Here is a 13,769-nt window from a genome sequence, read left to right on the forward strand (position 1 = left end):
CACAGGACAGCGTCCAGGCGGGTTTTGAATGTCTCCAGAGTGGGAGACTCCACCACCTCTCTGGGCAGCCTGTGCCAGTGCTCTGCCACTCTCAAAGTAAAGAAGTTCCTCCTCATGTTAAGATGGAACATCTTATGTTCAAGTTTGTGCCTGTTACCTCTTGTCCTATCACTGGGCACCACTGAAAAAAGACTGTTCCCATCCCCCTGGCACCCTCCCTTTAAGTATTTATAAGCATTAATAAGATCCCCCCTCAGTGTTCTTTTCTCTAGACTAAAAAGACTCAAGTCCCTCAGCCTCTCCTCATAAGAAAGATGTTCTAATCCCCTAATCAACTTTGTAGCCCTAACGTCCTTATGACCTCTCTTCTCTTCTACTGTCAGCTAAATTAGAATATTTTTTTTCCTCCTACTTTTCATCCCACACGAATAAATACGCTTTACCACAAAGGTATGCTTGACCAAACTTACTAAGGTTTTTAAAAAAGTGATTTCTTTAAATTAACATTAATTGTTCAATTAAATCTTGCCCTCAGGTGATTTGACCCAGTTCTGTAGTCCAGTGATTCTAATGATAACAAAAGCCTTTGTTTAATTTTGACTATTTTCACAGCAATGACAAAACAACCCATCTATACAACCCCTCTATAGGAATGTTCAGTCAACTAAGTGCCAGCATTGACTGAGTTCTCCTAAAACCTCTATTTCTTTGTCATTTTATTTATTCCTAAGAGCTTCATATACTTTTGTCATTTTTTTTGTTTTTATTGTTGTTATTTGCAATAATTTTAATCTACCTGATTTTATCTGATGTTCAGAAAAACATTCTGTTTTCAGATTTAAACTGACTGAAAACTTTTCCTACTGCTATGTTCTTCAATAGATGCAATTAAATTATTATATAGTAAAAATTCTTAGTATTACACTGTAACAATGTTCATATTAATATTCTAAGATAAATTACTTGAAGGCTAAAATAATAATTATTTTACAGAGTAGCTTAAGCAAAAATACACAGTTCAGCATATACTATATTTATATCTGCTTCTCTGAATACGTTATTTACACCAGCTTCCCATTGATTCCCTGTTGGATCTTGTAGATTCAGGGAATCAACTTTTATAAAACCCCAAAATGCAACAGCAGATCTTGTTCTTTTCTAACCTACCGTGTCTCTACTCTGTGTATTTGAAGAAACTCACCATTACATTTTTTTTCTAACCTAAGTTGCCTACATTCTTTAGATGATAAGTTCTTTAGACTATAAATTCTTTAGTTCTTGATCTAATAATAATGGAACTGATCATGTATTTATTCAAGCTGAGTACGTATCCTTGAGAACATTCTTGTCATTAATTATAAATCCTGAGTACATAGCAAAGTACACATCCAAAAGTGGTTGATTCAGTCCAATTAGGAATTTCTTTTCTTTGATGTCAGTAAACTTTTACTTAAAGCAATCACTATTAATAGCAAGCTTTATTAATATATTTTTCATTTTCCAGCCAGACTTCACTGATGAAGTATGCTTGGCCATATTTAGAATGGGAAAAATCCAGTTAGGAGGGACTACTGAGGTGTGTCTTCTTGTTAACACTTATGATTATTGAAATATTTAATTTGTCTTCCATTGTTTGGACTGGCTTTACAAATATTCAATATAAGTTAAGATCTTAGTTCTTTTCCTCAGAGCATTTGATAACCTGTTTCTCACTTGCCTAATATCTTCAAAGAACAAACCAAAGACAAGAATTTTACTTCTCTAGTAGTATGAAACTGTATGCAGTAAAGAAAATTTAATCTGTTCATCCAACAAGACTTAGGAGTCAGTCCAAGTCTGTGGAAAAGGAAAGATGGACCATTAGAAATGACATTGCCTTCTGCTCCTGGAGGAAAATTGATTTATTCACAGGATTATCGGACAATTCAGGCTGGAAGATTTCCAGTCCAACCTCCTATTCAAAGTAGGGTCAGCTATGAGATCAGACCAGATTTCTCAGGGTTTGATTCAGATCTTGAAAATCACCAAGAATGAAGTGACTATACCACCTCTTTGGACAGCATGTGGCACTTCCTGACTGTCCTCATCATGAAGAAGTTTCTCTTTATGTCAGTCTGAATGTCTCTTGTTCCAATTTATGTTTATTATCTCTCATCCTTCTGCCATGTCTCACTGTGAAGATGCTGGTACCAACACCTTGATAACCTTCCTGTAGGTTCTGGTGGGCTGCTATTTGGTCCACCAGAAGGCATCTCTACTCCAGGCTAAACAAGCTCCACTCCCTAAGCCTCCCCTCGTAGGACAAGTGCTTCAGCCCCCAAACATCATTGTGGCCCTGTGCTGAACTTGCTTCCATTTATCACAGAATCGTAGAATGGTTCGGATTAGAAAGGACCTTCAAAGATCATCTAGTTCCAGCCCCCTGCTGAGGGCAGAGACATCTTCCACTAGATCAGGTTGCTCAAAGCCCCATCTGAACTGAACTTAACCACTTCCAATGATGGGATACCCACAGCATCTCTGGGCAACCTGTTCCAGTGTCTCACCACTCTCATAGTAAAGATTTTCTTCTTTTAGTTTAAAACTGTTACCCCTTGTCCTGTCACTACAGGCCCTGGTAAAAAGTCTTTCTCTGTCTTTCATATAAGCCCCCTTTAAGTACTAAAAGTCCACACGAAAGTTTGCCCAGAGCCTTCTCTTCTCCAGGCGAAACAACCCCAACGCTCTCAGCCTTTTTTCATAGGAGAACATCTGTCTTTTACTGGGGGGCCCAAAACTGGATGCACTACTCATGCTGTGGTCATCTAGCAATTGTTTAGAGAGGAGTAATTATATCTGTCTATTCAGCTTAACTTTTTCTAATATTCTCTGAGCATGTATTCTTTACCCAATGGCACCAATAAAGATGTGTTTCTTCTGACTTTGTACTACATCCCCTAAACTTTCTCATGTAGTGATAAATGTATTTATGTCCCCTGCTTTTTTAACAAGGAAATGGCAACACATGCTGTGGTTAGTGTGGAGATACACATAAACTAATTGATCATATTCTAAATGATTGTTGCTTTAATCTATAATATTTAATTCTCAGCACACCCTAGATCACACTCAAAGGTGATATTATCACCTTTAGCAAACCTAACAAGATGAGATATGCATAGCTGCTGAAAGAGCAGAAGCAGAATGTAACAAGGTAAGCAGCAATAAGAAAAAGGTAAGCAGGAATAAGAAAAAAAAATCCTAGCTGTATAAATTCTAGTTCTATAATAGTACATAATTCACCTTTCTAGCACAAGGAAAAAAGCCTACTGTGATCTCCATGTTCATTGTCAGAGCTGATCATGAGCTACATCCTATTCTTAACTGAGAAAATCACTGAGACATTTCTAAAAGCTGAAGTTACTGTTAAGACATAAGACCTCTTACCTTTTGCTTACTGTATAATGTACGGATAGCATAGTTCTTGTCAAAAGCTGTATTTCTGCATCAGTCAGAATAACAGGATATCTAAACCAGCAACAACCTTGCTTCTCTTCAGTGTCTCCAAGTGCAATACAGATAAATAGCACATTCATCTAACTTGGGGGGGGAGGAGGAGGGGGGCAGAAACATAAAATTAACAAGCTTCTGGAAAAAAGCGAGGTGCAAAACGATCAAATTTCACCTCTGAAGTTTGTATCATCAGCATAAAATCTGCTTATTAACTGGGTTCTGTTGTGCAGTTCGACATGATTTGCTGTTCCCATGGTTCAATATAACACAGGAACAAAAGGTACGACATGTTCCTATAGTATAAAAATCTGTTGTGAATAACTAGCGTGTTATGCCATGCTGGTTTTAGTTTGGCATGTGTAAATAAACGACTCTTATTTTTGCTCACCATACAAGAAATATTGGTTTAGGCTGTATAAATTACTTAAGAAAAAATGCTGCCTTTTTTAACAGAGTATTTCTTTTAATAATGACCAATTGTTTATCAGTAATGAACAAAATGTTTTGTTTGGCCAAAACTTCAATACTTTCTTTAGTTTTCAAGCTTTAAAAAAAAGTTTAAACAAAAATTCCATTTAGAAACTTGAAAATACTCCAAATTTTGTAGAAGGGAACATGTGCTTTGCCTATCTCCTACAGCTTTCTTGGGATATGCCAAACTGTTTAGTCAGTTTCTAACTCCAGAATGAAAGCAAATGTTTAATGCCAACATTTAGAAGTATTCCTCAGTTTCTAATTGAAATTCATTTTTCTCCTTTGTCAGTTGTATATCTTCAAATAAATAGAAAAGACAGTCATGTTTTGAAAGATAATTAAGTCTCTTTAATTTTCATGCAAAAAATGTAGGAGTGTTCACCCAGAAAAAATGTAGAACTGTTCACCCTGAAGAAAACCTTACTTCTAGACATAGGCTGTGGGTTAAAGAGCAAAAGTGATTGAAGTGGAGATAACATTTCATCTGCTCTTGATTGAAGATAGTGAACATCTAAGGACATTGGTAGTAAAAATACATAGGAACGTGGACATTAAACAGAAATCTGACCTGAAAAAATAATAGAATTTAATAATATTTTCTTTTTGATGAAAGGGTAAGAGATGATTCTATGATATTTTGCTTAATATATTTTAGAAAGTACATAGATATCATTTTAGACAAAACCTTAACTAGAACAGAATCTTATAGTTGATTTTGAGAAATGCTAGAGAATCTCTGACACTACAAACTGTTAATTCTACACCACACAAGCAGATTTTCACAGATCTTTATCCTGGGTCAATTTCTTTTCTTAAAGAAAATAATATTTAAATAATGTGAAATTAAGTCCCACTGCTGAAGACTACAGTAAAAACATATCATTCCAAACTACAGCATGTCTCTTCTGAAAGACATATTTTTATGAACCTGGAGCTGATGGCCTGTAACAGGCAATAATTGATACCAGTTTTTTGTGGGTTTACATTTCGAACATAGGGCATAGAATATAATTGGCCTCCTGCATTGCTGTCCGTAGATATCTATTATGACATAAAACCACATCATATAAATGTACCTACATTTGTGAAGCTAAGTACTGCAGAGACTCCTACATTTTCCTCCTGTTGTTGGACTGATATGGTGAAGTTGTACTGCTCTAGTGGTTAGAACCCTTTTTTCCAACTTTCAGTCTAGCACATTTAGTTTTTTTTGGTTTGAAGATAATATTAATACTAACCAATACTACTGTTTAGAATTTCTGCTTTCTTGGTATTTACCTTCATGGGTCTGAAGAGAATATTCGTTTGGGTAGTCTAGATGAGCTAAAGTTGTTTTCATTTTTTTTTTTCCTTTGATAAGTTTTCCAATGCTGATAATATAGCAATTTCCCTTGCAATTGATGTCATTTTTGTTTTGCTCAAAAGAATATATATTCCAACTGAAGCTTGCACAATCACAGTTCAATCACATTTCCATTTGCCTACTTGAAATAGCTTGAATGATATATCCTAGGATTGCATTTGGGTTTTTTAGATATTTTTCTTTGCCAAATTGCCTTTATAATTGCAATACTTCTATCATGTCTTTCATGATAAGACAGAAAAGTCAACAGCACATTATTCTTCTGTTGAAAATGAGAAATGAAAAATTAAGTTACTTTATAACACTGTTGTCCAGTTACAAAAGTGTGTATAGTTCTGTGTGTATAAACATATATAGATATATGTATTCGTCCCCTCTGCTCTGCTCTGGTGAGACCCCACCTTGGAGTACTGCATCCACCTCTGGAGCTCCCAACATAGGAAAGACGTGGACCTGTTGGATTGGGTCCAGAGGAGGGCCGCAAAGATGATCAGAGGGCTGGAGCACCTCTCCTATGAGGACAAGCTGAGAGAGATGGGGATGTTCAGCCTGGAGAAGGGATCGCTCCGGGGAGATCTTATTGCGGCCTGTCAGTACTTAAAGGGGGCCTACAGGAGAGCTGGGGAAGGACTTTTTACGAGGGCATGTAGCGATAGGACTAGGAGGAATGGCTTTAAACTGGACGAGGGTAGATTTAGATTAGATATTAGGAAGAAATTTTTCACTTTAAGGGTGGTAAGGCACTGGAAGAGGTTGCCCAGAGAAGTTGTGGAAGCTCCATCCCTGGAGGTGTTTAAGGCCAGGCTGAATGGGTCTTTGAGCAACCTGGTCTAGTGGGAGGTATCCCTGCCCATGACATGGGGATTGGAACTAGATGATCTTCAAGGCCCCTTACAACCTAAACCATTGCATGATTCTATGATTTATAACTACATATAATGTCTGGGAGAAAAAGTATCGTAGTATTCAATTATACATTTATGTTTTAAACCAATGGTCAGATTCTGATTTATTTTACAGAAAGTAAAGCTGGTGCCAATATCAAAGAATAAGAGATTCCAAGTTTATTCTGATTCCATAATCTGGTTTTAGAAATGTAGCAGAATGTGCATATATATTTATGTCTATATATCCTGTTTCACAGTGTCACCCAACATAAAATACTTTTAGGAAAAGTATTACATAGCAATTATATAAAACATAAAATAAAGGCCCACCTTAGTTGTACACGTTTTTGTTTTTGAAAACATCGGAGGGACTGTACTATAACACATATGCAGTCCTGAAGGGCAAAGGACTCCAGGAAGGCTGGACATTCTTCAAGAAGGAAATCTTAAAAGTGCAGGAGCAGGCCATTCCTACATGCCAAAAGGCAAACCAGCAGAGAAGATGACCAGCCTGGCTGAACAGAGACCTCTAGCTAAAACTCAGAAAAAAAAATGAGAGTTTATGACCTTTCGAAGCAGAGGTAGGACACTCAGAAGAACAACAAAGATGCTGTGAGGTTATGCAGGGAGAAAATTAGAAGGACAAAGCCCCAAAAAAACTTAATTTGGCTACTGCAGTAAAAGACAATAAAAAATATTTCAATAAATACATTAACAACAAAAGGAAGCCTAAGCAGAATCTCCATCCTTTATCAGATGCACAGGGAAACATAGTGACAAAGGATGACGAAAAGACTGATGTACTTAATGCCTTCTTCGCTTCAGTCTTTAAGAGTAAAACCAGTTGTTCTCCGGGTACCCAGCCCCCTGAGCTGGGAGACAGGGACGGGGAGCAGAATGAAGCCCCCGTAATCCAAGGGGAAATGGTTAGTGACCTGCTACGCCCCTTAGACACACACAAGTCTGTGGGGTTGGGTGGGATCCGTACAAGGGAACTGAGGGAGCTGGCACAAGTGCTCACCAAGACACTTTCCATCATTTACCAGCAGTCCTGGCAAATCGCGGAGATCCCAGTCGACTGAAGGTTAGCAAATGTGATGTCCATCTAGAAGAAGGGCTGGAAGGAGGATCTGGGGAACTACAGGCCAGTCAGTCTGATCTCAGTCCGGGGGACATTATGGAGCAGATCATCTTGAGTGCCATCACATGGCACGTACAAGACAAACAGGTTACCAGGCCCAGCCATCATGGGTTTATGAAAGGTCAGTCCTGCTTGACTAACCTGATCTCCTTCTATGACAAGGTGACTTGCTTAGTGGATGAGGGGAAGACTGTGGATGTTGTCTACCTAGACTTTAGTAAAGCCTTTGAGACCATTTCGCCCAGCATTCTCCTGGAGAAACTGGCTGCTCATGGCTTGGACAGGCATACGCTTTGCTGGGTAAAAAACTGGCTGGATGGTCAGGCACAAAGAGTTGTGACAAAGGGAGTTAAATTTGGTTGGCAGCTGTTCCCCAAGGTTTAGTATTGGCGCTGGTTCTGTTTAATATCTTCAGCAATGTTGTTGACAAGGGGATCAAGTGCACCCTCAGTAAGTTTGCAGACAACACCAAGGTAGCAGGGAGTGTCGACCTGCTTGAGGGCAGGAAGGGATCTGGACAGGCTGGATTGATGACCCAAGGCAAATGGTATCAGGTTCAACAAGGCGAAGTGCCAGGACCTGCACTTGGGTCACAACAACCCCATGCAGCGCTACAGGCTTGGAGAAGACTGGCTGGAAAGCTGCCCGGGAGAAAAGGACCTGGGGTTGTTGGTCAACAGCCAGATGAATGTGAGTCAGCAGTGTGTCCAAGTGGCCAAGAAGGCCAACAGCATCCTAGCCTTTATCAGGAATAGTGTGGTGGGCAGGACTAGGGAAGTGATTGTCCTCCTGTACTTCATGAAGCTGGACCTCAAGTACTGTGTTCAGTTTTGGGCCCATCACTACAAGAAAGACATTGCGGTGCTGGACCGTGTCCAGAGAAGGGCAACGAAGCTGGTGAAGGGTCTGGAGCACAAGTTTTATGAGGAGCGGCTGAGGGAACTGGGGTTGTTTAACCTGGAGAAAAGGAGGCTGAGGGGAGACCTTATCACTCTCTGCAACGACCTGAAAGGAGGTTGTAGCGAGGTGGGGGTCAGTTTCTTCTCCCAAGTAACAAGTGATAGGACAAGAGGAAATGGCCTCAAATTGCACCAGGAGAGATTTAGATTGGATATTAGGAAAAATTTCTTCACCAAAAGGGTTGTCAAATGTTGGAACGGGCTTCCCAGGCAAGTGGTTTAGTCACCATTCCTGGAGGTATTTAAAAGACATGTAGATGTGGCCCTTAGAGGCGTGGTTTTGTGGTGTTTTTGGCAGTGTTAGGTTAATGGTTGGACTTGATCTTAAGGGTCTTTTCCAACCTGAATGATTCTGTAATATCTGACACTGATTTACGGTGGAATTATTTTGTGAAATTTCCATCTGGTAATTCCACAGCAGTATGACTGCACCAGGCAGGAGGTATTTAAAATAAGCCTTGGAAGAAAATTTGCTACCAGGTGAAAAACCTTTTGGTTTAGAAGATTTAAGACACCAAGTCATACCCTTCAGCTGTAAGAATGCATTGCTTATTCTGAAAAAGGCAAATGCAGCAGAAGTCTAGAGGAGACTAATACTGAATCTTTGAAAATAAAATTCTGGGAGGGGCCATACTGATAGTTGTATGAGGTTTTGGGAAAATACAGAATGCTTCTCCGGCTATAATTTAAGTGTGTTTATTTGGAATACGATATTAAAAAAAAGCCCATGGAGCCCATGGTTGTTTTTTTTTTTATTATTATTTTAACTAAAAATAAATGCCAGTTTTGGAAAATTAACTTGAAATTATTTGAGCACTGGAACATTCATTTTCCCCACCAGAGCAATAGGAATCAAATACTACTTAGGATATTTCTCATCTCCTCGTCCTTCTTGCTCTAGTTCTTCAAATCTGCAATAGCAACCTTTCCCTATATGCCATGCAGAAAAAACAGTGAAGAGAAATGGAATTTTCTAAGAAAGATCAAGCACAAGTACAAGGATTTCTGTGCATCTATCAATAAGGAAGTTAATTACAATCACACAGAGGTCCTGGCAAGAATTGTGTGTCTGTCCCTGCTGTTAGCAGCTTCTTTTTACGGTAGAAATGCTTTATTGCTAATAAAATTTCTTCTGAAGAAAGTCTATTTCCATGAATTACTTGACTTAAATTTAAAAAGAAAAAAATTGAAAAATTTTCTTTATTGATAACTTTTAAACAAATCTGTATGTATACTAGGAATTTTTTTTTGTTGTTGGAAAAAACTTTTTCCTGAATGTGGGGTGAGTTCACACTTTTTAAATATTCCTGAGAAACAGTTTCCTTTTTTTTAATTTGAGCTATATTTATGGACAGTCAAAATTGTAGTCATTATTTCTTATTCAGAGCTAAAAACATTCTGAAGTCTTGACAATTTCCTACAATTGGAAAAAAAATATTACCTGTTTTATTAAGAGCAAATATGTTTAGTGTGATATAATGAAACATTATTCGTATTTCCATAAAATCCTCTACTGTTTGGCCAGTCATTTTGCCATTTTCTCTTTGAATTCTATGGGAAATTTGGCCGTATATTCTCAACAAAGACACTCTGTATTTTATTATTATACTGTAAGATACCCTTCATGGCTCTAATGACAGTAAAATAATATTTGCTATATGTACAAAGATTCTTTCCCACTTACAGTTGTGAGAGGTTTTCAACTCAAAATAATGCACAGTGTTTGTATGTGGATGGGGCAAATAATTCTGTAAAAAAAAGTGTAGTTCCAAACCGCTGTTTTTAGAACAATGCGTATAATTTCCTACTAACAACACATCTGTGAATTCTTCTGTTAAGGTCAGAAAATACATACTTTTAACCAATTTTTGTCAGAATGCAATTTTTTTCTCTATTCAAATCTTTGTTGATTATTGCTTCTGTATTTTCTTTCTTTAAAGTTTTGTTTTATTGTTTCTGTATTTTCTTTCTTTAACGTTTTGTTATAAGTAAGCCGGCAGTAAGTACTAATATATGACTGGATTTCCAAATGGATGCCAGTCCACTTCACCAATATTATGGCAGGGCACAGAACACAAAGACGTGAGATGACAGAAAAGCCTCTCAACAAAATAAAGGTAACTATTCTTTAAAATGAGATAAAAGCTTATGTCACTGTTTAAATTTTGTTCATCTGTTTCAGCTGCAGATGAAAAACAGAATCTGACACCAGTTTCTTACTTAGCAAAGAAGTAAGCAAGTTGCTCTGAGTCAGATTTTGTTCTTATCCTGCAGCAACTTCATTGCAGCAATCGAACCTGAACAAAGCTTGAACCAAAACCAAGCATACTTCACAACCTCAGAGAAAAACAATTAAAAATGAAATCTATGAGGCTTACAGTTATGAATAGAGACAGCTGAAGGCTATTCAGATGTGTAGACAAAGATGACTTTCCACCAAATGAGTGATGACAAAGAATTCTTTCCACCAAATGAGAAGCTAGGAGTGAACTGTGAGGGCAAAGACAAGGAGCAAAGATGGAGTGGAAAGATGAGTAAATGGAGGAAGGGGGAAGCAACAGATAATTGCAACTGATACCACCTTGTTCTGGCTCCAGTAATCACTGCTCCATCACTCTTCAGAGTAACAGCTTCTTCTCCAGGATGTGAACATCGGTAAAGTAGTCTGCAGTGTGTGGTATTTTGCCTCTCAGTAATATCATATTCTCGCAAGTGCTTATTTTGCCTATGCCTAGAGGTGCCTTAGTCTTGAAGGCAGTGACATGTACATAAAGACTAATCTCTAATAGCTGCCTGTGAGAAATTGAAAGAATCATTAATGAGATCTCATTCCATAGAGTGAAAGGTGATCAGCACATATATTGTGTATATGGATGGGAAAACTACTTTCTTTCTTTAGCGTTACCTGGTCCAAAAGAGCATTTATAGCTATATCATCCAACATATTACCCTTTCATATTTTGGGATCTAGCCAGTCAAATGTATCAAATTGTGGACAAAATCCAAGCATGAATTATTTAAAAAAAGCAACAACAACAACAACAACAAAAAACAACTTAAGAAATACTAAAGCTTAAACACATTTTCACAGTATTAGACCTTCCAGGGACTATGTAAGGACAGGTTGGTGAAAAGGGAATCACATGTTTAGTAAAGTCTTGAATCTGATGGCAGCAGCTATAGGTGAACTAGCAGACCTCAGGCATTAGATCAGTTTCCTTTTTTTTTCCCCTTTGCTTATTCTTCAACATTAAAACAATCAGCCTAAATGAACTGTTTTTTTCAGTACAATTCGTTCTCTTTTTAGTCAATTTTTGATGGGAAATCTTTGCAAACTTTGATAAAAAGACTGAGAAGGAAACTCAAATGAAAAAGGGAACAGCCCCCACACAGTGCCCTTCTGCCAATTGCCCTGGAAAAGAAACCATCATCAATGATATGAGATTTCTTTCCCCTCTCTGTAGAACAAAAAAACAACACTAGTGTGATCCTGTACACACTTAGGATGAAAAAAAAAATAAAAGAAAGTACTAGAGAAAGAGCACATATGAAAACACTCCCTTTGATGGCAGTTGAAAATACAGTAATGAATGATGCAGTGTAACTGCAAGGATTCGTCCTTCTCCAGAGAACACCATTGAAAAAGATGGTAAGGATCCCAGAAGAGACAAAAGTGGGTTCCATGTAGTAACTTGGTCGTAGTGTCTTACTCTGAAGATGTTCTTAAATATTCAGCAAAAAAGTGATGTTCAAATACCTATAGGATACCACCCTACTGAAATTGGCCTCCTGCTTTTATTCCAGCAGAGTCTTAACAGTAATCAAAGCTGTTCAGAGGTATTCTCAAGGGCCAGAGGACTGTGACATGAAAAACACATTTGAATTTGGAACTGGTATATTAAAAAAAATAAGACACTGTGTACATAACATATGCTTCTTTGGAGTACAGTTTTGGCTTTTAGTACCGAGTATATTTGTCACTCACTAGAAAATGCCTTTCATCAAAACCGCTTGGCTTTGAACAAAGCCAGACTGCCCTGGAAACGTCATAAGAAAACATAAGTAAACAGCTATGTTGTTTTCCCTTTGCTCTGTTTCTTTTTTATGTTTATTCAGGAAATAACCACATTAGATAAGAAAGCAAAGCATCCTACTGATCACTGATACAGTATCAGTTTGTCCCTTCTTAAGTACCTCTTAAGCCCTCTCTCTCTCTTTCGAGTGCAATATTCATTTTTTTTCTTGCATCCCAAAAGCTATCACAGAGCTGTGAAGCATTTCAATATGCTCCCAGTTTTGGTTTTGTGGATTCTAATTGCATTTGTGTAAGTTTTAGAAGTTGGTTTTGGCCTCCTTCACAACACAGAAATCCATTCACTAATTCTTCCTAAAATATCACTTCCAGTGCATCTTCTTTAAATAATTATTCAAAATTAAAAAGGGTGACAGAAATACCATGTTGCTTTTTCCTGAAGAAGCACATGATTCCTTGTCTGTAACATCTAGCCTAGATCACTCTTACTTCCATCTTTAATACCTTACTTTGTCAAACTGCGTAAGGTTCACCGAGCCTAGCTGAAGCCTTCAACAGTAAAGATTTCCATATATGGGACACACCATTGGTTTAGTTCATAGATGTGGAAAAGTAGAAAGAGGTAATAAAATATACAGGGCATAATTCATCTACTTTAGATTGAAATTACTCATACTTTAAAAGTGTCTATTTCTCTCTCGCTCCAGTTATGGCTACCTAGAAAACTATATAACTTGTACAACAAAGGCACCAATTAGATTCTACAATCTGTGATGTCTATGTTGCGATATCATGAAAGAAAATGAAATAACATCAAATATTGATAAAAACTCCTGATGTGTTGTTCTTCTCAGTTATTCGGGATCATATTGTCGTATACACACTTTTTTTTTTTCCTTTGGAATCAGATCCAAATTCTAAAGAACCTCTGCCATATCTAGGTGAAAGTCAGATCTTAATGAAGTCCACGGTAAAACTTACCTAATTATCTATATAATTAGGGGATAGGTATGTATGATCTAAGCTTTCAAAGCATCTTTTTCAATCATAGGACAGAAACAAGCATTGCAAAGGTACAATTAGCCTACCCTATATAGCAAAGCACAGCTGGGTGACTTTTCTTTTTTTTTTCTTTTATTGGTTTTTTTCCTTTTTAGACTGATTCTAGTATAAACTGATTCTAAAACAAATAAATAAACTCTCATTAGTTTCAGCATTAGGCTGGAATTTCCTACAAGGATTCATTTTGTTCCTAAATGCAGTCTAAATTTATCATTTAATAGGTTTTTTTGTGTTTTGTCAAGCATTTTCCATCTCCTCTTCTCCTGTCCCTTACTTTATACCTGAATAACATATTTGTAAGTCTGATGCACATTTTAAAAAATTGTCTGAGGTTTTACATTCCAATATTTTTGCCCGC

This window comes from Vanellus vanellus (assembly GCF_965231255.1).
Source record: "Vanellus vanellus genome assembly, chromosome: 1".
Lineage (NCBI taxonomy): Eukaryota > Metazoa > Chordata > Aves > Charadriiformes > Charadriidae > Vanellus > Vanellus vanellus.